Consider the following 22,646-nt stretch of genomic DNA (forward strand, 5'->3'; position numbering starts at 1 on the left):
TGGAAATTACCAGTATTACTTCGAAGTGAACACCTCCAACAGCAGAATATTCATTCCCCGAGTCTGCAGCGACATTTAGTGGACAATCGCGGTACTGCAGGGGATCAGCCCCGCCCCGAAAGTGAAATCATTCTGAATCAGGAAGTACCGGGAGTTCACATGGCTTCGAAAGGACCGGCCGAGAGTTGGACCGAGGAGGCAATTTGTTCCATCTGCCTCGATGTTTTCACCGATCCGGTGTCACTGGAGTGTGGGCACAACTTCTGTCGCTCTTGTATCACACGGTGTTGGGAAAGGGAGGAGAGAAACTCCTGCCCCGAATGTAGCGAGGTCTTTGCTGACGGCACCCTCAGGGTCAATCGGGCCTTAGTAAATTTGGCTGAAAAAGCTCGAAATCTAAACCTGAATCCGAAAGGGAAGGAAAGTAAACTTCACTGCGAGGAACATGAGGAAGAACTGAAGCTGTTTTGCAACACGGACAAGACACTGATCTGTCTGATCTGTGCAGTTGCGCAGGAACACAGAGAGCACCGCTTCATGCCGATTAAAGAAGCTGTTAAAATCTATAAGGTAAAACTAACCCGAATTTGATCCTCCGTTCTTCTGCCTGGAACCACGGGAGCCTTCACATCATTCCCCGCGACTTTCGCCATCTCCAACCGGATTCAACCACCAAACACATCTTTCCCTCCAACAGCCCAGACCCACCCTTTCCCCACAACTCTCCACGCTCTGTGGCGATCGCTCTCCGTACTGTAACTCCACTTGCTCCTCTCCACTGATCTCCCTCCTGGCACTGTTACCTGCAAGCGGGACTAGTGCTACACCTGACTCCTACACCACCTCACTCGCCACCATTCGGAATCCCATACAGTCCCAATTCCTCCCGTTTCTTCCATGGTCGATTATCCTTCCGTATAGATCCCATTTTCTTCAACTCTTTGCCTCCCCACCTGACCCCTCTCAGCTTCTTAACTTCATCACCTTACACCACGTCCCCCTCACGTTGTCTCACCCGTCACTTGCCGACTGAATCTTACCCTTTTATTTCTGACTTCTGCCCCATTGATTTCCAGTCCAAGCGAAGGGTCCCATCCCCAAACGGCGACTATTTTTCCCCCCAGCATAGCTGCTGCTTGAGTCGTTGAGTTCCTCCAGCATTTTGTGAGCGATAATCGGGTTTGAACACCTGTTTCTTTTGATACATCTTCGTTTCTATTTCCTTCGCTCTCTGACTTCCAGGATCAGCTAAAATCTTCCTTAGACTCTCTCACAAAAATGGAATCAGACTTCCAGGAAAAGGAGCAGCAACAGAAAGAGAAGATTTCCGGAGTTCGGGTGAGTCTTCCTGAGCGGAATTTCTGATATTACTGTATAGTTTTTCTCCCTTTAATGCAGAATAGCAGAGTATCGCAGCTCCAGCGATCCTAAACTCTGGTGCTGTCTGTGTGGAGTTTGCCTGTTCAGACACATCCCGCGGACATGCTGCATGAATGGTTAATTACAATTAACCCTGTGAAGGTGGGGGATGCTGTATGTGAATCAGGTGGTAGTTAATGGGTCAATGAGGGAGAATAGGTTTCAGGAAAATATGAGGGAATGGGGTTGCCGGGAATGCTCTCAGAACTAGCATGGACATTAATGGACCGACTATTCACCTTAATATCATAAGGAAATTCACACAGCAATACAGTAAATTCATCTTCACCTTTCATTCGATAGGAACAGTCACACAGCCTTCAGACCCACATCACATCCCAGTTTACTGAACTGCGTCAGATTATCACTGAGAAAGAGCAGAGTTTACTCAGGGATCTCAGGGAGGAAGAGGCGAGGATTCTGAGTCCAATGAAGAACAATCTTCGAGAGATTCAAGAGAATATCAGGTTTATTCAGGAGGAAGTCTCAAAGTTAAAGGAACAGATGGATCAAAAAGACAGTGTGATATTTCTCAAGGTGAGAGGTTATATTTCAATTTGTTTCTGTCAAAGGGCACGAAATGAACACTGGTATATTTGAAATAAACACAGCACAGTGGCCAATTCGAAAAAAAAAATCAATTGTCACTGCTGGCAATATTGCACAGATTGTTATGCTTGTATGAAGCGCCCTCCAATCACGACAATAATGACATTCCAAAATGTCGAAGGATTATGCCCTTCATTAGCACCGTAGAATCTTGAAGTGATGAAACTTCAGCGTAATTAATTGTAAATTAAGCTGCAGTGAAGCGGTCACCAAAAGATATGACACCCGTCTATCCCCCGCTGAAAACTGCCCAGAACAAAGCACAAACATGTAACTTATTCCCTGCGTTATTACCACGCCCCACTCACATGACGTGTTACCTCATAAACATGCAACACGGAATACAATGCAGACAGAAAATAGAGACATTGCTCCTACACACAGCATGTACAAATGGCAGTAAACTGTTTCTCACCAGACAATTGATGCAACTATTCAGGGTTGTTGTTGTCCCAGAAATGACCTTACACAACTTCTGTACATCCCAGGACAGAATGCAATCTTCTCTGAAATTATTTACTCTGATGATAACACAGATCTGCTGATTGTGTCCTTAATTACCATTGTAAATATCCTCTCAAACTCCCATTAACACCCAGTTCCAGTCACAGTCTGTGAGTTTGTCTGGTGCAATGGGTGTGAGGATCTATCTGTCAATCACTGAGAACAAAGAACGTGACCCACACATCAGAATTATCCTCTATATCCAGTTTCCATCAGGTTAAGGAAACTTTCACTTTTCACTTTACACCTTCGGTTTAATTTTACATGGAATTGTATCCCATTCTCCATCGTAAGCAGTCCTTTTGGTCCATTTTCTTCTATCAGTTTCAGTGCTTCACAATCCACCTCCCACCTGCTCACCACACCCAGCAACAGTGCCCGAACTCCATGTTTATCCAGTTTCCCCATTACATTCAATCTCTGCTGTTCTGCTTCAACCACTCCTGTGGCAGCGAGTTCCACGTTTTCTTCAAAAAATTTCTTCTGGGATTCATTAAAATCCATCTGAATTTCATCTCCCCAAAAGTCTCCCCATAAATAGAGGTACTTTCTCCACCTGAACGCAATCAAATCCATCACTGATCTTAAATTCCTCCACCTCATCACCCTGACGTCGTATCCAAATGAAAATGCACAACCTGTCCTGTCTTTCCTGTAACTTTTATTCTCTCATTCTAACTTTCAGAAATATTCTTGGTAATTTACCCCATGGTTCTGTATTGTCCGTGTATGTGAGTGACTGTGGGAGTGGGAATTTTCAACACCTTGTAATGATTTGGATGAAATTCAGGATGTGGACAGTAAGTCCAAGTCTAACCAGATATGTGTTTTTATTTATTTCAGGAGGGAAGTCATCGGAACATAAGGTAGGACATGCTCTTTACTGAAACCCTGTATGGATTTGTAAAATAGTTCAGATTTCCAGTTTATAACCAGCAGTTTAATATTTACAGGATTAATGACGATGTCCAGGAATTGCTGGTGACTGATGAGACCCTACCGGTTGAAAAATTCTATCACCCCTATATTTTGAACGAACTGCTGAGAGAAACACTTGATGTCATTAATCGAGGTAAAACTTGCAAAGATTTTTTTTCTTCTTGTTTCTGAGACACAATTAAGTTATAACTTGAAGTGAAGATTGTCTATAATAATGGCTGAAGGGGAACTGAAGTTTATTCCACATCAACCCCCCCAACTGGGAGGCATCACAGTCACATGGTCAGCTGGAGATGTCAGACCCCTGAACACACCAGCCACAGGGTCACAATACAACCAATACACGGGACTGGCAGATGAACCACTGTGTCCCGATCCCAGGCCACTGCTCTAACACGCCAAGACATGAGTTTGAATCCTACCACAGGAGCTGGGAAACTAATACTCATTTCATGATATTGTAGGGAACAAAAGCGGGTATCAGTGTGGTGACTGGGATAGTCAGAAAAATACCCAAGTCCTTCGTGCGCTTGGAGTACAGATTCTGACTGACGCAGGTCTTTGCCCCCACCTGCTGAACCAGCAACTGTCACTGTTGTTAGAGGGAGAAGAGGGAACGCCAGTGATATGGGACTCAGTCGTCACGGGAACAGACAAGAGATTCTGTGGACATGAATGGGACACCCGAATGGTATGTGCGTCCTAGGTGCCAGGGTCAGGGACATCTCTGATTGTGTTCGCAGCATTTTAGAGAGGGAGGGAACACAGCCAGATATCTTGGTAGACATTGGTACCAATGACATAGGAAGTAAAACCAAATAAGTCCTGAAAATATGATTTGGAGAGCTCGGTAGAAAGCCGAGAAGCAGTACCTCCAGGATTGTAATTTCTGGATTGCTGCCTGTGCCACGTGCTGGTGAGAGTGGAAACAGGATGATTTGACAGATTAATGTGTGGCTGAGTAGCTGCTGCATGAGGCAGGGCTTCAGGTTCCTGGATTATGGGAATCTCTTCTCGGGGAGGTATGACCTGTTCATAAGTGATAGATTGCACCTGAATCCGAGAGGGAACAATACTCTCACAGGGAGGTTCGATACACCTGAAAGGGAGGGTTTCAACACATTTGGCAGGGCCGAGGGAACCAGAGTGAAGGGACTCTGATTAGGACTGATGGTAAAAAAAAAACAGAGACAGCGTGTAGACTGTCAGATAGAGCTGACAGATGTGAGATGCGGGGATGGGAACCAAAGTGCCAGAGCTGACCGTGTGGCTGGGGTGAAAATAAATTATGTTAAAAGTTCAAGCAAATCCGCTAATAGAAAGGTTGTGAGTGGTGGTAAAAATCTTCTGAGGTGTATATATTTCAATGCTAGGAGTATTGCGGGGAAGGCGGATGAGTTGAGGGTGTGGATTGACACGTAGAATTATGACGTTGTAGCAATTAGTGAAACTTGGCTACAGGAGGGGCAGGACTGGCAGCTTAATATTCCAGGGTTCCGATGTTTCAGATGTGATCGAGGCAGAGGAATGAAAGGTGGGGGAGTAGCATTGCTTGTTAGGGAAAATATTACAGCAGTGCTCAGGCAGGACAGATTAGAGGGCTTGTCTACTGAGTCCTTGTGGATGGAGCTGAGAAACAGGAAAGGTATGGCCACATTAGTGGGATCGTATTACAGACCACCCAATAGTCAAAGAGAATTGGAAGTGCAAATCTGCAGAGAGATAGCAGGCAACTGCAGGAAACATAAAGTTGTGGTGGTAGGGGATTTTAATTTTCCATATATTGATTGGGTCTCCCATACTGTTAGGGGTCTAGATAGTTTAGAGTTTGTAAAATGTGTTCAGGAAAGTTTTCTAAATCAATATATAGAGGGACTAACTAGAGGGGATGCAATATTGGATCTCCTGTTAGGAAACGAGTTAGGACAGGTGACAGAAGTCTGTGTAGGGGAGCACTTAGGTTCCAGTGATCATAACACCATTAGATTCAACTTGATCATGGACAAGGATAGATCTGGTCCTAGGGTTGAGGTTCTTAACTGGAAGAAGGCCAAATTTGAAGAAATGAGAAAGGATCTAAAAAGCGTGGATTGGGACAGGTTGTTCTCTGGCAAGGATGTGATCCGTAGGTGGGAAGCCTTCAAAGCAGAAATTTTGAGAGTGCAGAATTCGTATGTTCCTGTCAGGATTAAGGGCAAGGTGAATAGGAATAAGGAACCTTGGTTCTCAAGGGATATTGCAACTCTGATAAAGAAGAAGAGAGAGTTGTATGACGTGTATAGGAAGCAGGGAGTAAATAAGGTGCTTGAGGAGTATAAGAAGTGCAAGAAAATACTTAAGAAAGAAATCAGGAGGGCTAAAAGAAGACATGAGGTTGCCTTGGCAGTCAAAGTGAAGGATAATCCAAAGAGCTTTTACAGGTATATTAAGAGCAAAAGGATTGTAAGGGATAAAATTGTTCCTCTTGAAGATCAGAGTGGTCGGCTATGTGCGGAACCAAAGGAAATGGGGGAGATCTTAAATAGTTTGCGTCTGTATTTACGAAGGAAACTGGCATGAAGTCTATGGAATTAAGGGAAACAAGTAGTGAGATCATGGAAACTGTACAGATCGAAAAGTAGGAGGTCCTTGCTGTCTTGAGGAAAATTAAAGTGGATAAATCCCCAGGACCTGACAGGGTGTTCCCTCGGACCTTGAAGGAGACTAGTGTTGAAATTGCAGGGGCCCTGGCTGAAATATTTAAAATATCACTGTCTACAGGTGAGGTGCCGGAGGATTGGAGAGTGGCTCATGTTGATCCGTTGTTTAAAATGGGATCGAAAAATAATCCGAGAAATTATAGGCCAGTAAGTTTAACGTCGGTAGTAGGTAAGTTATTGGAAGGAATACTAAGAGACGGAATCTACAAGCATTTGGATAGACAGGGAGAGTCAACATGGCTTTGTGCGTGGTAGGTCATGTTTGACCAATCTATTGGAGTTTTTCGAGGAGGTTACCAGGAAAGTGGATGAAGGGAAGGCAGTGGATATTGTCTACATGGACTTCAGTAAGGCCTTTGACAAGGTCCCGCATGGGAGGTTAGTTAGGAAAATTCAGTTGCTAGGTATGCATGGAGAGGTGGTAAACTGGATTATACATTGGCTCAATGGAAGAAGCCAAAGAGTGGTGGTAGAGAATTGCTTCTCCGAGTGGAGGCCTGTGACTAGTGGTGTGCCACAGGGATCAGTGCTGGGTCCATTGTTATTTGTCATCTATATCAATGATCTGGATGATAATGTGGTAAATTGGATCAGCAAGTTTGCTGATGATACAAAGATTGGAGGTGTAGTAGACAGTGAGGAAAGTTTTCAGAGCCTGCAGAGGGACTTGGACCAGCTGGAAAAATGGGCTGAAAAATGGCAGATGGAGTTTAATACTGACAAGTGTGAGGTATTGCACGTTGGAAGGACAAACCAAGGTGGAACATACAGGGTTAATGGTAAGGCACTGAGGAGTGCAGTGGAACAGAGGGATCTGGGAATACAGATACAAAACTCCCTAAAAGTGTCGTCACAGGTATATAGGGTCGTAAAGAGAGCTTTTGGTACATTGGCCTTTATTAATCAAAGTATTGAGTATAAAAGCTGGAATGTTATGATGAGGTTGTATAAGGCATTGGTGAGGCCGAATCTGGAGTATTGTGTTCAGTTTTGGTCACCAAATTACAGGAAGGATATAAATAAGGTTGAAAGAGTGCAGAGAAGGTTTACAAGGATGTTGCCGGGACTTGAGAAACTCAGTTACAGAGAAAGGTTGAATAGGTTAGGACTTTATTCCCTGGAGCGTAGAAGAATGAGGGGAGATTTGATAGAGGTATATAAAATTATGATGGGTATTGATAGAGTGAATGCAAGATGGCTTTTTCCACTGAGGCAAGGGGAGAACAAAAACAGAGGACATGGGTTAAGGGTGAGGGGGGGGAGTTTAAAGGGAACATTGGGGGGGCTTCTTCACACAGAGAGTGGTGGGAGTATGGAATGAGCTGCCAGACGAGGTGGTAAATGCGGGTTCTTTTTTAACATTTAAGAATAAATTGGACAGATACATGGATGGGAGGTGTATGGAGGGATATGGTCCGTGTGCAGGTCAGTGGGACGAGGCAGAAAATGGTTCGGCACAGCCAAGAAGGGCCAAACGGCCTGTTTCTGTACTGTAGTTTCTATGGTTTCTATGACAAAATTGCAGCCAGCAGGGTGAGTATCAGTGCAGAAGGGATGCAGAATCAAAAAGGGTAGCAAATACAGTACTCAAAGTGTTATATCTCAATGCATGGAGTGTGAGAAATAAGGTGGACGATATTGTTGCTCGATTACAGATGGTCGGGTATGATTTTGTGGCCATCACTGAATCATGGCTGAAGGATGGTTGTAGTTGGGAGATGAATGTCCAAGGTTACACAATGTATCAGTGGTGGAAGAAGGTAGGCAGAGGGGATGGCGTGGCTCTGCTGGTAAATCAGTAGAAAGTTGTGACATTGGACAGGAAGATATTTAATCCTTGTGGGTTGAGTTAAGAAACTGCAAAGGTAAATGGACCCTGATGGCAGTTATATACAGGCCTCCCAACAGTAGCTGGGATGTGGATCACAGATTATAACTGGAAATAGAAAAGGCCAATGAAAAGGACTTGATAGTCATGGGAGATTTCAACATGCAGGTCAATTGGGAAAATCAGGTTGGTAATAGATCTCAAGAGGGTGAATTTGTTGAATGCTGTGTGGTAGCTTTTTAGAGCAGTTTGTCGTTGAGCCTACTCGGGGATCAGCTCTACTGGATTGGGTGTTATGTACTGAACCGGAGATGATTGGATAAAAGAACCCTTAGAAGGCAGTGCTGACAGCATTACTGAGTTCAACTTGAAATTTGATAAGCAGAAAGTAAAGTCTGATGTTGTAGTATTTCAGAGGAGTAGAAGATATGACAGTGGTCTGAGAGAGGAGTTGGCCAAAGCAAATTGGAAGGAGATTCTGGAAGGGATGACAGCAGAGCAGAAATGGTGTGAATTTATGGGAAATGAGGAAGGTGCAGGGTAGATGTATTCCAAAAATAAATAAATAGTCAAATAGCAAAATAGTACAAGGGAAGACAATGTAAAAGCAGAGAGGGCATACAGCAAATCAAAATTAGTAGGAAGACAGAGGATTGTGAAGCTTTTAAATACCTACAGAGAGCAAGTACAAGAGTGGTTGGGAGGGGAACAATGAAATATGAAATTGAATTGAATTGAATATTACTTTCATCCTTCCTATACATGAGCAGTAAAAATCTTTACGTTACATCTCTGTGTAAATGTGCAATGTGCAATTTACAGTAATTTATAATAAATAGTATGTACAACATGATAATCAATGTGACATCGAAATACCATTATGTCAGATGAGTTAAGCAGTCCTATAGCCTGGTGGTCCTGATTTATGCTGCGGTACTGTTTCCCGGCTGGTAGCAACTGGTACAGTTTGTGGTAGGGGTGATGCAGGTCTACCATGATCGTTTGGGCCCTTTTCACACACCTGCCTTTGTAAAGCAAGCTAGCAAACAACATCAAAGAGGATAGTAAAAATGTTTTTTTCAAGTATGTAAAAAAATAGAGATGAGAGTGGAGTTAGGACCACTAGAAAATGAGTCCAGGTATATAATAATGGGGGAGAAAGAGATGGAAGATAAACTAAATGAGTATTTTGCTTCATTGTGGAAAACAGTAGCGCTGTACCAGATGTTGAAGGGTGCGAGGGAAGAGAAGTGGGTGCAGTTACTATTACAGGGGAGAAGGTGCTCAAAAAGCTGAAAGACCTAATGGTACATAAGTCACCCGGACCAGACGAACTGCACCCCAGTGTTGTGAAAGATATACCGGTAGACATTGCGGAGGCATTAGAAATGATCTTTCAGAAATCATTGGACTCTGTCACAACGTCAGAGGACTGGAAAACCTCAAATGTCACTCTGCTCTTTAAGTAAGGAGGAAGGCAGCAGAAAAGAAATTATGGACATTTAGCATCACCTCTGTGTTTGGGAAGATGATAGAGCCAATTGTTAAGGATGAGATGATGGAGTACTTGATGTGACAGGACAAGATAGTACAAAGTCAGAATGGTTTCCTTCAGGGAAAATCCTGCCTGATGAACCTGTTGGAATTCTAGGAGGAGATTACAAGTAGGAGTAATAACGGGAATGCAGGGGATGTACATTTGGAATCTCAGAAGGCCTTTGACAAGGTGCTACACATGAGGCTGCTTACTAAGTTCAGAGCCCACGGTATTACAGAAAAGTTGGCAGGGTAGGAAGCAGCGAATGAGAGAAAAACGAACCTTTCCTGTTTGGCTGCCAGTGACTAGCGGTGTTGCACCATGGTCAGTGTTGGTACCAATTCTTTTTATGCTGTATATCAATGATTGAAAGGATGGCTCTGTTGTCAAGTTTGCAGATGATACAAACATTGATGTAGGGACAGGTAGTGTTGAGCAAACAGACAGGCTGCACAAATACGTGGATGAGGAGAATGGGCAAGAAAGTGTCAAATTAAATACAATGTTGGAAAATGCATGGCCATACATTTTGATATTAGAAATATTTTTTTTTAAATGGGGAGGGAAAACAGAAATCTGCGATCTGGGAGTCCTTATGCAGAAAACCTAAAGGTTCACTTGCAGGTAGAGTCGATGTTGAGGAAGACAAATGCAATGTTAGCATTCAATTCAACAGGTTGATTATGCAGGAGCAGGGATGTGATGCTGAGGGTTTATAAGGCACTGGTGAAGCCTCACCCTGAGTATTGCGAACAGTTTTGGGCTCCTCATCTAAGAAAAGATGTGCAGGTATTTGTGAGTGTTCACAGGAGGTTCACAAGAATGAATCCAGGAATGAAAGGGATATCATACAAGGAACGTTTGATAACTCTGTTCCTGTACTCAGTGTAATTTACAAAGATGAGGGGGGATCTCACTGGAAAACTTTTGAATGTTGAAAGGCCAGGAGTAGATATGGAAAGGATATTTCCCGTGGTGGGGGAGTTTAGGACAAGGGGACACGGCCTCAGTATAGAGGGGCGTCCATTTAAAACAGAGATGCAGAGAAAGCTTTTAGCCAGAAGGTGGTGAATTTGTGGAATTTGTTACCACAGGCAGCCGTGGCCAGGTACTTGGAGGAATTTAAGGCAGAACGTGATAGGTTCTAGACTATGTTCCCTCTAAGCTGTGTGCGTGTGAGCGCGCACACACATTTTTCAACCAGCGCACAAAGGAAATTAATGTGTGCACAAAAGGTTAGTTACCTAAAGTAATGTAGTAATTAATAATTATACTTATTGGAAATAATCTTTTAGCTAAATGTTTCTGTTAACTAGTTAGTCGTTTTTTTCGAATACCACAATGTACGCCACTAATTTACGTCACCTCACCTTTCTTGTTCTGGGATCTGGGAGACAATATTTCATATAGTAACAAAGTTAAAATTTTGCTAAGCCAACAACGTGAAGAAAACATCACAGTAAATACAAGTTCGCTGTTGACTTTTATAAATAGTCTTTGTGTGCATTTAGAAGAAAGGTTTCCTGAAGATGAGGTACAAGAATGGTCAGCTTTTGATTTCTGCGCAATCGCAGGTTGTGACTTCATATTTGGCGATGAAAAAGTTAATGCCTTATGTCTAAAATATTATGATTTTCTAGCTGAAAATACTGTAATAGTTAGACAGTTTAATGATTTCAAATTTTCTGTGCAAGAAAAAATTAAATCCAAACTGATTTCAAACTTTGCTTAAATGGTGGCATTTGTACTTCAAAATGAACAGTTTTGTGACCTTGCACAGTTGATGGACATTGGGGGAAGTTTTCTTGTGTCTAGTGCGGACTGTGAGCGAGGTTTTGGCCTAATGAATCAACTCAAAAACAAGCTGAGAAACCTTTTAGGTGAATGTTATTTTGATATGTTAATGAGAATCGAAAGCTCTCAATTGGATTGAAGTTCTATTAGTCTAGATAGAGTTTACAAAGAATGGGTAAATGCCAAAGACAGGAGAGAGAGAAAAAAATAACTGAATGACTTAAATATGCAGGTAATTTTGTTGTTACTCTGTGCAGTTTTATGTTAAATATTTTGTAAATCTACATAAACTGTGCCATGTGTGCATTCAGTGCGCACACACTTTTGTCACAGGAAAATAATTTGCACAACATAAGATTTTTGTGCACACTGACTACTAAAAATTAGAGGGAACCTTGGTTCTAGATTGAACAGCATCAAAGGTTACCTGGAGAATGCCGGGGTGTGGGGCTGAGGAGGGAAGAAAAACAGTCAGCCACGATTGAAAGGCAGAGCAGACTTGATGGGCCAAATGGCCTAATTCTGCTCCCATGCCTTACGGTGATGGTTATCAAACCACCAGGTTGAAGCATTAGGAGATTGAGCCTGCTCGCCCAGTCTGACCTCTCTGTAAACACAAAATACTCTGCAGATGCTGGGGTCAAAGCAACACTCACAACACGCTGGAGGAACTCAGCAGGTCGGGCAGCATTCGTGGAAATGATCAGTCAACGTTTCGGTCCTGACGAAGGGCTCCGGCCCGAAACGTTGACTGATCATATCCACGAATGCTGCCCGGCCTGCAGACTGACCTCTCTGTGACTGCAGACTTTCATTGACTCAGGTCTGCCCCCTGCTGGAGTCGCAATTCTCACTGTCGTCATCAAACCACCCCATTGAATCATTGTGAGACTGAGCCCGGACACTCCAACCAGCATTGACATCGGTCACTATTACACCTCGGGAGAAGCACACACAGCATAACCGGCCTGGCAAACCTCCTCACACACATACACAAGGAGGCTTGGCAGGTCTTAGTCAGAGCCTCAGCAACGTACGTTGTTACTTCCCTCAGTAACCTGGAGACCAATATCTTCAGACACAGTGAGTTATTTATTTAAACAACTCACTCACATGTCACACATTGTCAGCACACACCAGACATGTGATGACAGACTGTGACATGCAAATACTTCAATGTGCACACTCTCCTTCAATGTGTACACACAAACACACTGATATTTACCACAATCAACACATACACACTATCAGAGTGTGACTCATGGCCAAAGAGACAGGCACAACTTTCCATTTGGGAATGAAATCTGCCGTCCTTACCCAGTCTGCCTGTTCTGAGGCACTGAGCTGCCCTCTGACGTGACGTCACATCAACAGTTCACAGACAGACTTCAGGGTGAGATTCCTCAGGAAGATGATCTGGGAGGATTTGACAGATGTTGAACCCACGGTCCCCTTCATCTATCTGCAAAACTAAGATCCCATTTGCATGTGTTTGTACCATATCCCTCGTATCATTCCTTATCAGTGTATCTGTCTGAACTTATTGCGACAGCTTCTGCTGATATCAAATTCCATCTGCCCTCCTCCCTCTCTGAGAGAAAGTTACTCCACAGATCCCCTCTCACCCTTTGATTCTGTGCTCCCAAGTTCAGGAAAAAAAGTACTCTTACCTTATCTAAGTCTCTTATGATTTTATATAGCTCAATAAAGGGTCGTCCCTCAACATCCTGCACTCCAGAGAAATAGACCCAGCTTATCCACTCTCTCCTTTTAACCCACAGCCCCCAGTCCTGATAACTTCCTTCTGAGGTCTTCTGTCCTGTGAAATGTCATCCTTCCAATAGTCGGGGTGCCAGAATTTCAGAGAATACCCCCAGTGTCGTCTATCATCAACATCAAAGACCTTGCTTAAGTTCCTGTGGACAGTGTCGAATAGGCTGATGAATACAGGACTGAAGGTGTTATATTTGAATGCTCCAGTATACAGATTAAGGTTGATGATGTTGTAGCACAGGTAGAGATTGGTAGGTACAACATTGTTGGCATCACTAAGTTGTGGTGGAAAGACGATCGTGGCTTGAAGCTCAACATCCAAGGATACACCTTGTATTCAAAGGACAGGCAGGTAGGCAGAGAGGCTGGGGAGGGTCTGTTGGTTAAAAAAAAACAAACTGAAATCAAATCTTTAGTGAGGTGACATAAAATTGGAAGGTGTAGAATCTTTGTGGGTAGAATTAAGAAACTGCAAGGGTAAAAAGACCCTGGTGAGAGTTGTATACAGACTTCCCAATAGTAGCCAGGATATGGGGTACAAATTACATCAGGAGATAGAAAAGGCATGTAAAAAGGGCAATGTGATAATAGGAATGGGGGATTCAAAATGCAGGTCGATTGGGAAAATCGGGTTGGTGTTGCACCCCAAGAGAGGAAATTTGTAGAATGCCTAAGAGATGGCTTTTTAATATAGCTTCTGGTTGAGCCTAATGGGAGAGAGGCAATTCTCGACTGGGATTTGTGTAACAAACCAGACAGGATTAGGGAGCTCAAGGTAACAGAACCCTGAGGAAGCTGTGATCTGAAAATGACAGAACTCACCCCACAGTTTGAGAGGGAGAAGATAAAGTCAAATGTATCAGTATTAGGGTGATGTAAAGGGAATGACAGAGATATGACGGAGGAGCTGACCAGAGTAGATTGGAAAGGGACCATGAATAGCAAAGGCTGAGGTTTCTGGGGGCAATTCGGAAGACACAGGATAGATACGCCCCAAATATGAAGAAGTATTATACCGGGAGGATAGGGTAACTGCGGTTGACAAGGGAAGTCAGATAACAGCATAAAAGTTAAAGAGAGGGCATACATTTTAAGAAAGATTAGCAGGATATCAAGAAGGTTTCAATCACCAACAGAATGTAACTGAAACAATAAGGCGAGAAAAAATGAGATATGAGGGAAAACACACCAATAATACAGAAGAGGATACAAAAAGTTTTTATTTCAATTATTTCCCAAGTGAAAGAGAGGCAAGTGTGGATATTGGACCTATGGAACATGCCAAAGACATGGTAGTGGTACTTGCATACTATTCTGTGTCAAGCCTCACTGTGGAAGATATCCGCTGTTCGTCAGAAAGGTGAGAGTGTTAGGGGACATAAGTTTTTGGTATTACTAAGGAGAAAGTGTGTGGGAAGATGAAAGGTCTGAAGGTAGATAAATCACCTGCACCACATGGACTACATCCCAGTGTTCGGATAAAGGTAGCTGAAGTGAATGTGGATGCACTGTTCATGATCTTTCAAGAATATGAAGAAGTATTATAGTATCTAGATTCAGAATCATTCAAGACCACTGGATATTGCAAAGGTCACTTCACTCTGAGGAAAGGAAATTACACATGAGTTGGTCTTTCTTCAGTGAAATGGTTGGCATGGATGTGGTGTGCTTGGGAAGATGCTGCAGTCCAGTATTAAGGACGAACTTTTGGGTACACAGAGGGACATGATACAAATATATCCAAGACAGCATGCCTTCCCTGAAGGAGCAATCTTGGCTGGCAGGATCTGCTGGAATTCTTCAAGTTTCACAAAGGCAAGATAGACAAAGAATGATTTGGACGACAGAATTGTTGCCTTTGTGGCCAAGCTTGCAGATGATATGAAGACAGGTGAAGGGCAAGTAGAGCTGCTGAAGCTTGGAATCTGGGGAAGGACACAGGCAGATCAGGAAAATGGGCAAAGAAGTGATAAAAAGATTATCGAGTAGGGAAGTCGTGCATGCATTTTGGTAGAAGGAATAAAGGTGTAGACGAGTTTGCATCTCCCATCTTTGTCGCCTCCACCTTCTCGTTACGTCTACACACACAGTTCACTTGCAGGCTCTCCACCCCTCCGCCACTTGCCTCTGCTTCAAACTGGCATTCATCTCTCCCCTACTGGTCGCCATTTTCACCTCATTTACTATCTCTAACCTCCACACTCCCCCATTTTACACTTCACACTCACAAATGAACTAAAATTGAATGAAGGGCCTGTTCCTGTGCAGTACTGTTCTATTTTCTCTGTTCCCTGTTCCGAAGAATGAGTGGAGATCTCAGGGCTCAACAGGCAGGATGCAGGGAGGATGGTTCCTCTGTCTGAGGAGTCAAAGGTCAGTTGCCACTGTCTGTTTGGAATCCTCTGCACCGATGGGGGTGGGTGTGGTCTCAGTCATTCAGTTCACAGAGCTATGGCTGTACAGCATAGACATGTGCCCTTTGACCCATCACCTCTGTGCTGACCTATTTACCATTTTTTAAAAACACAGTTTGGAGTATTGTGGAGTTAGTCCTGACGAAGGGTCTCGGCCTGAAACGTCGACTGCGCCTCTTCCTATAGATGCTGCTTGGCCTGCTGCGTTCACCAGCAACTTTGATGTGTGTTGCTTGAATTTCCAGCATCTGCAGAATTCCTGTTGTTTGGAGTATTGTGTGCAGTTCTGGTCACCTAACTGTAGGAAGGATATCAGCAAGACTGAAAAAGTGCATAGAAGATTTACCAGGATGTTGCGGGTCTTCAGGAGTTGAGTTACTGGGACAGATTGAACAGGTTACGACTTTATTCCTTGGAGCGTAGAAGAATGGGGAGGGATTTGATAGAGGTTTACAATATTATATAGACAGAGTAAATGTGAGTAGTCTCTTCCCACTTAGATTAGGAGAGATAAATACGAGAGGACACGGCTTTAGGGTGAAAGGGGAAAGGTTTAGGGGGAACTTCTTCACTCAGAGAGTGGTGGGAGTGTGGAACGAGCTGCCATCTGACGTGGTAAATGTGGGTCACTCTTAAGTTTTAAGAATAAATTGGATAGATACATGGATGGGAGAGGTCTGGACGGTTATGGACTGGGTGCAGGTCAATGGGACTTGCGGAATAAAGTTTCAGCACTGACTAGAAGGGCCGAATGGCATGTTTTCTGTGCTGTGGTGTTCTATGCTTCTATGGTTCTATCCACATTCATCCCTTTGGCCAGCATTAGGTCCGCCTCCCTCTGTGCCTTGCCTATTGAAGTGTCTGTCCAAGTGTCTCTTAAACACAGAGGACTGGAGGTCGATGCTGGGGCCGGGGTTGTTTGTCATTCATATTAATGATTTCGCTGAGAATGTAGGTAACATAGTTAGTAGGTTTCTGGGTGACACTAAAATCATTGCATAGTGGACAGCGAAGAGGGCTACCCACGTTTACAATGAGCCCTTGATTAACTGTAGAGTTGGGTACAGTGACAATGTTTTAAAATGCATCTTGGCAGGTATGTGGATAAGAAAGGTTGAAAGGAATAATGGACTAGCTTATTAAAGCAAGTTGATCAGCATGAACAAGTTGACGGAAGAGCCTCTGTGACCTCTTGTTCAAATCCATTCACTCACCCCTTACCATCTGAATTCACCCCCACCCCACGCCCGTTTCTGCTGGCTATCTCTCCTATTTGTTTCTATTCTTGAAACGTAGCCTGTTCATCTCTCTCCACACATGCTGCCTGATCCGCTGAGATCCTTCGGCATTCTGTGTCTATTCATCGGGAAAACTCCGCTGTCCAGACCAGAAGCTAAACCTCAGGGAGATACTGGTTCTCCATCCGCTGTGATTGGGTAAAACCGCGGGAACGCTTCTTGTTAGCCACCTGACTGTGCCTGAGGCCCAGCGGCCTGTATCCCGGTATAGGGGCCGCGCTGCCTGAGTCTCCCTCCCCCTCCCTCCCGATCCCCAGGGACTCTCTAATTTTCTGTTTCTCTCCCCAGTCTCTGTCACCCTGGATGTGGAAACGGCGCATCCGGAGCTCGAGGTGTCTGAGGATCGGATGAGTGTGAGACGGACCGGGAACTGGAGGGATCTCCCTGACACCGGGAAGAGATTCACAAATCGGGCTCGTGTGCTGGGATCGGAGGGATTCACATCGGGGAGACATTACTGGGAGGTGGAGGTGGCGGGGAATAGGGTCTGGGGTCTGGGAGTCGCCGCAGAGTCTGTGGACAGGAAGGCAGGGGTCAGTCTGAGTCCGGAGACCGGATTCTGGATCATCAGGCAGGTAGATGACGTGTTACATCGGGATTATGACGTGTTCGATGTTCTCACCTCCCCTGAGTCCCGTCTCCCTGCCGGTCCCATCCCCGGGAGGGTGGGAGTTTATCTCAGTTACGAGTCCGGGGCAGTTTCATTTTACAACGCGGAGACCAAGTCCCATCTCCACACCTTCACTGGGAATAAATTCACGGGGAAACTTTATCCTTTCTTCTGGCCTTGGGATGGAAACCAGTGGCTGAGAATCTGCTCCGGTTCCGCTCCGGGTCTGTAAACTGGTCGGGTCCCCGGACCGGCGTCAGGAGTAAAGTCCCTGTAAATATAAATGTGCACAGAGGGAAATAAACACGAGAGGAGTTTCTATCATGGCTGATCCCGGATCCCACTCAATCCCATACACCTGCCTTCTCGCATTATCCTCTGCTGGTCTGAACAATCAGAAAATGATCAACTTCCGCCTTAAATATACCCACAGACAGCTTCCACCGCATTCTGTGGCAAAGTATTCCACAGGTTCACTACTCTCTGGATAAAAATATTCCTTCTTACCTCTGTTCAAAAAGATCTCTCCTCAATGTTGATGCTGTGCCCTCTAGTCTGGATATCACCACCACATGAAACAACCTCTCCACATCCACCCTGTCTAGTCGTTTCAACACTCGGTAGGTTTCAATGAGATCCCCCCTCCTTTCTGAGACATGGCACCCAAAACATTGAGAAAACTCCAAGTACGGCCTGACTTGTGTATTTTAAAGGCTCAGCATTATCTCCTTTGTTTAATATTCTATTCCCCTTCAAAGAAAAGCCAACATTGCATTTCCCTTCTTTACCACAGGCTCAATTTGCGAAATAAACTTCTCGGACTCTTACACAAAGATTCCTAAGTCCCCTGCACCTCTGATGTTTGGATTTTCTCCCCATTAAAATAATAGTCCACACTAATATTCCTTTGACCAAAATTCATTATCATACATTTCCCAATACTGTATTCACTCTGCCACTTTTTTTTTACCGTTCTTCCAATTCGTCTGTCCAGCTGCAATCGCATTGCTTCCTCAATACTTCGCACCCGTCCACCAATCTTCGTATCATCCGCAGACTTTGCCACAAAGGCATCAATTCCATTATCTAAATTGTTGACAAACAATATGAAAAGTAGCAGTCCAGATACTGACTCAGGGGTACACCACGAGTCACTGGCAGCTAACCTGAAAAGACCCCCTTTATTTCCGCTCGCTGTCTCTTACCTGTCAGCCATTTCTGTGTCCATTCCAGTACCTTTCCTGCAACGCCATAGGATTTTATCGTGTTCAGCAGCCTCGTGTGGGGTACCTTATCAAAGGCCTTCTGAAAATCCAAGTAGATGATATCCACTGCCTCTCATTTGTCCACCCTCCTCTTCACTTCCTCAAAACCTCTAAAGGTTTGTTAGGCACGGTTTTCTTTCACAGAAATCATGCTGACATTGACTTATTTTATCATTAGTCTCCAAATACCTTGAAAACCCAACTTCGATAAAAGACTACAATACTTTCTCTACCTCTGTGGTCAGACTAACTGGCCTATAATTTCCTTTCTTTTGCCTTCCTCCCTTCTTGGAGAGTGCAATTTTCTATTTTCCAGTCCTACAGGATCATGCAGGAATCAAGTGATCCTTGAAAGATAGTGAGCAATGCACCCATTATCTCTTCAACCTCCCTCAGTACTCTGGGATGTTGTCCAACTGCTCCAGGTGACTTATCCACCTTAAGACCTTTGAGTTTGTCCAGCATTTTTTCCTTTGTAACAGCAAAGTCACTCAATCCTGCTGTGTCTTCCACAGTGAAAACTGTTGCAAAGTATTCATCGAGTTCATCTGCCATTTCTTTGTCCCCCATTACGACCTCACCAGTATTATTTTCCAGTGGTCCAATATCAGCTCTCTTTGAGGGGGAATAGAATATTGCTTAAATATTCTATTCCCCCTCAAAGAAAAGCCAGCATTGCATTTCCCTTCTTTACCACAGACTGAAAATGCGAAATGACCTTCTGGGACTCTTGCAGGAAAACTCCTAAGCCCCCTGCACCTGTGAATTTTCTGTCTATTTAAATAATACTGAGCAATATTATTCCTTGGACCAAAATGCATGGTTATATATTTCCCAACACTGTATTCAATCTGCCACGTTCTTTTACACTTCTTCCAATTTGTCTAAGTCCTGCTGCAATCGCATTGTTTTCTCAGCACTACCTACCCCTCCACAGATCTTTGCATCATCCACAAACTTTGCCACAAAGCCATCAATTACATTATCTAAATCATTGACAAACAATGTGGCAGTACCAAGACTGACCCCTGAGGAACACCACTAGTCACTGGCAGCCAACCTGAAAAAGCACTATTTATTCCCACTCACTGCCTGCTGCCTGTCAGCCATTTCTCTGTCCATGCCAGTATCTTTCCTGTAATACCATAGGATTTTATCATGTTCAGCAGCCTCGTGTGTGGTACCTTACCAAAGGCCTTCTGAAAATCCAAGTAAATGATATCCACTGCCTCTCATTTGTCCACCCTCCTCTTCACTTCCTCAAAGACCTCTAAAGGTTTGTTAGGCCCGGTTTTCCTTCACAGAAATCATGCTGACATTGACTTATTTTAGTCTCCAAATACATTGAAAATTCCTCCTCAAAAAAAGAACCACAATACTATCCCAACCACTGCGGTCTGGCTAACTGGCCTATAATTTGCTTTCTTTTGCCTTTCTCCCTTCTTAAAGAGTGCAATTTTCTATTTTCCAGTCCTCCTGGACCATGCCAGAATCCAGTAGTTCTTGAAAGATCGTGACCAATGCATCCATTATCTCTTAACCTCCCTCAGTACTCTGGGATGTTGTCCAACTGGTCCAGGTGACTTATCCACCTTAAGACCTTTGAGTTTGTCCAGCTATTTTTCCTTTGTAATAGCAAAGTCACTCAATCCTGCTGTGTCTTCCACAGTGAAGACTGTTGCAAAGTATTCATCAAGTTCATCTGCCATTTCTTTGGCCCCCATTACGACCTCACCAGTATCATTTTCCAGTGGTCCAATATCAACTCTCGTCTCCCTTTCACTCCTTATTTAACTGGGGGGGGGGGGGTGGAAACTCTTAGTATCCTGCTTTATATTATTGGCTAGTTTGCCTCATATTTCATCTTTAACATTCTTATCGCTTTTTAGTTGCCTTGTGTTGGATTTTCAAAGCATCCAATAATCGAGCATCCCACTCACTTTTGCTACCTTATATGCCATTTCCTCAGGTTTTACACAGTCCTAAACTTCCCTTATCAACCACGGGTGCCAACCACTACCATTTGAGAACTTCTTCTATGTGCCAAACATACGCTAATACAATTTAAAGTAGTGCATAGGACCCATATGTCTAAAGATAGATTAGCCCATTTTTATTCGAATATAAACCCTACTTGTGACAGATGTCACTCTGAGGTGGCTTCCTTAACTCATATGTTTTTGTCCTGTCCTCTTCTGGAAATTTTCTGGAAAGGTATTTTTGATATTATTTCAACAGTTTTACGTTTTGATTTACAACTTCATCCTATTACGGCAATTTTTGGTTTGCCAATGATAGAACATAGACTTTTATCCTCTTCAGCCTGTTGGATGATCACGTTTGTTACTTTAATGGCCAGAAGATCAATTTTATTGAACTGGAAGGAGACCAATCCTCCTACCACATTTCAATGGTTTTCCCAAACTATATCATGTTTAAATTTACAAAAAAAAAAAAAATCGTAAGTGACATTTTTATCCTTCGGTTACATTTGAAGAGACTTGGAAACCATTTATTCAACATTTTCATGTGATCTAATTTGACCTTTCCGAATCCTTCTTATTAACGTAAAATATATGAATAGATGAGTGCAGTTGACAACATTACTGAACGTGTTCGAGTTACGATATTGGTCTTGTCTTGTTTTCTTCCGTTTGCTTTTTTGGGGGGTTTAGTAATTAGTTGTTTTTTATGTTTTTTTTTGGGGGGGTGGGGTTCTTTGTCTTTTTCTTCTTTCTATTTCTTTCTTCTCTATGATTAATTATATTAAGAGTTTGGAAGTCTATTATACCTGTATTATTTGAAATCTTTTTTGTACATGCTTATCAACAATAAGATTATTCCAGTCTCTCTATCAATATTGTTATTCTGTTTATAATTTTGGAAAATTAATAAAAAGATTTAAAAAGAAAGAAAGAAAGAACTTATTCTGTGGGACATGTCTATCCTGCACCTTGCAAACTATTCCCAGATGCTTCAGCCACCTCTGCTCACCGTCACCCCACCAGTATCCTCCTCCAATTCACCTGGGCAAGTTCCTCTCTCATGCCTCTGTAATTCCCTTTATTCCATTGCGAGACTGATGCATGTGACTTAGACTTCTCCCTATGAAATTGCAGTATGAATTCAATTATATTATGATCACTGCCTCTGATGGGTTCCTTTACTTTAAACTCCTGAATAAGGTCAGGGTTATTATACAACACCCAATGAAGGATGACCTTTCCCCAAGTCGGCCCAAGCACAGGCTGCTCTGAAAAGCCGTCTCGTTGGCATTCAGCAAATTCCCTCTCTTGTGATCCGACACCAACCTGTTCCCAATCCCCTTGCATATTGAAATCCCTCATTACAATTGTGACATTACCATTATTACATGCCTTTTCCCACTAAATGCTGTGAATTAACTGAAAGTCACTCCCAGAACTTAATAAAGTTTTTATCCGAAAACTATCTGCACCCCAAAGATTGCACTGAGACCGCAATTGATTTTTCAGCCTTTTGTGCTTCACACTGAAATAGTGTGTGTTTAACAGTTTCATAATGTCAAAATGTACATGACACAGACATGAGACAGAATGAAGTTTTCCAATTAGATACAAGCATAGTGTGGGCAATTCTAAGTTGTGGCAATATAATTCCTTCCCTTCTTGTTTTAAGGCCTTCTTCTATAAACCCAACAGGTTTATGTATTCTGTAAAGGTTTCTGTCCTTATGTCTATTGTCCTACTAGTCTTGCCATAAGCCACTAATTCTTAACCCTTAGCTTCTGATTTGCTAAGTGGGAAGGTCTATATCCACAGTTGAACTTTTAACAGTTTTTTTTGCTAAACAGTCATCCTGATCATTTCCCTCAACAGTGCGATGTGCAGGGTCCATAATGTGCAGACATATGAACCAAACTTTGTGTATGAAATACTGTTTGACGAGTTTCTAACAGCAAATCTGACCTACTGCTAG

At 43.3% G+C, this 22,646-nt stretch overlaps 1 protein-coding gene and 1 pseudogene across 2 annotated transcripts in view; one reads left to right on the top strand and one right to left on the bottom strand.

Moving 5' to 3' along the window:
* LOC134340926 (oocyte zinc finger protein XlCOF6-like) overlaps positions 1–22,646 on the bottom strand; it is a 408,299-nt gene that overhangs the window by 311,939 nt on the left and 73,714 nt on the right. The window lies entirely within an intron of this gene.
* On the top strand, positions 155–21,526 carry LOC134340932 (zinc-binding protein A33-like; annotated as a pseudogene).

The sequence above is a fragment of the Mobula hypostoma genome, chromosome X2 (assembly GCF_963921235.1).
Source record: "Mobula hypostoma chromosome X2, sMobHyp1.1, whole genome shotgun sequence".
Taxonomy (NCBI): Eukaryota; Metazoa; Chordata; class Chondrichthyes; order Myliobatiformes; family Myliobatidae; genus Mobula; species Mobula hypostoma.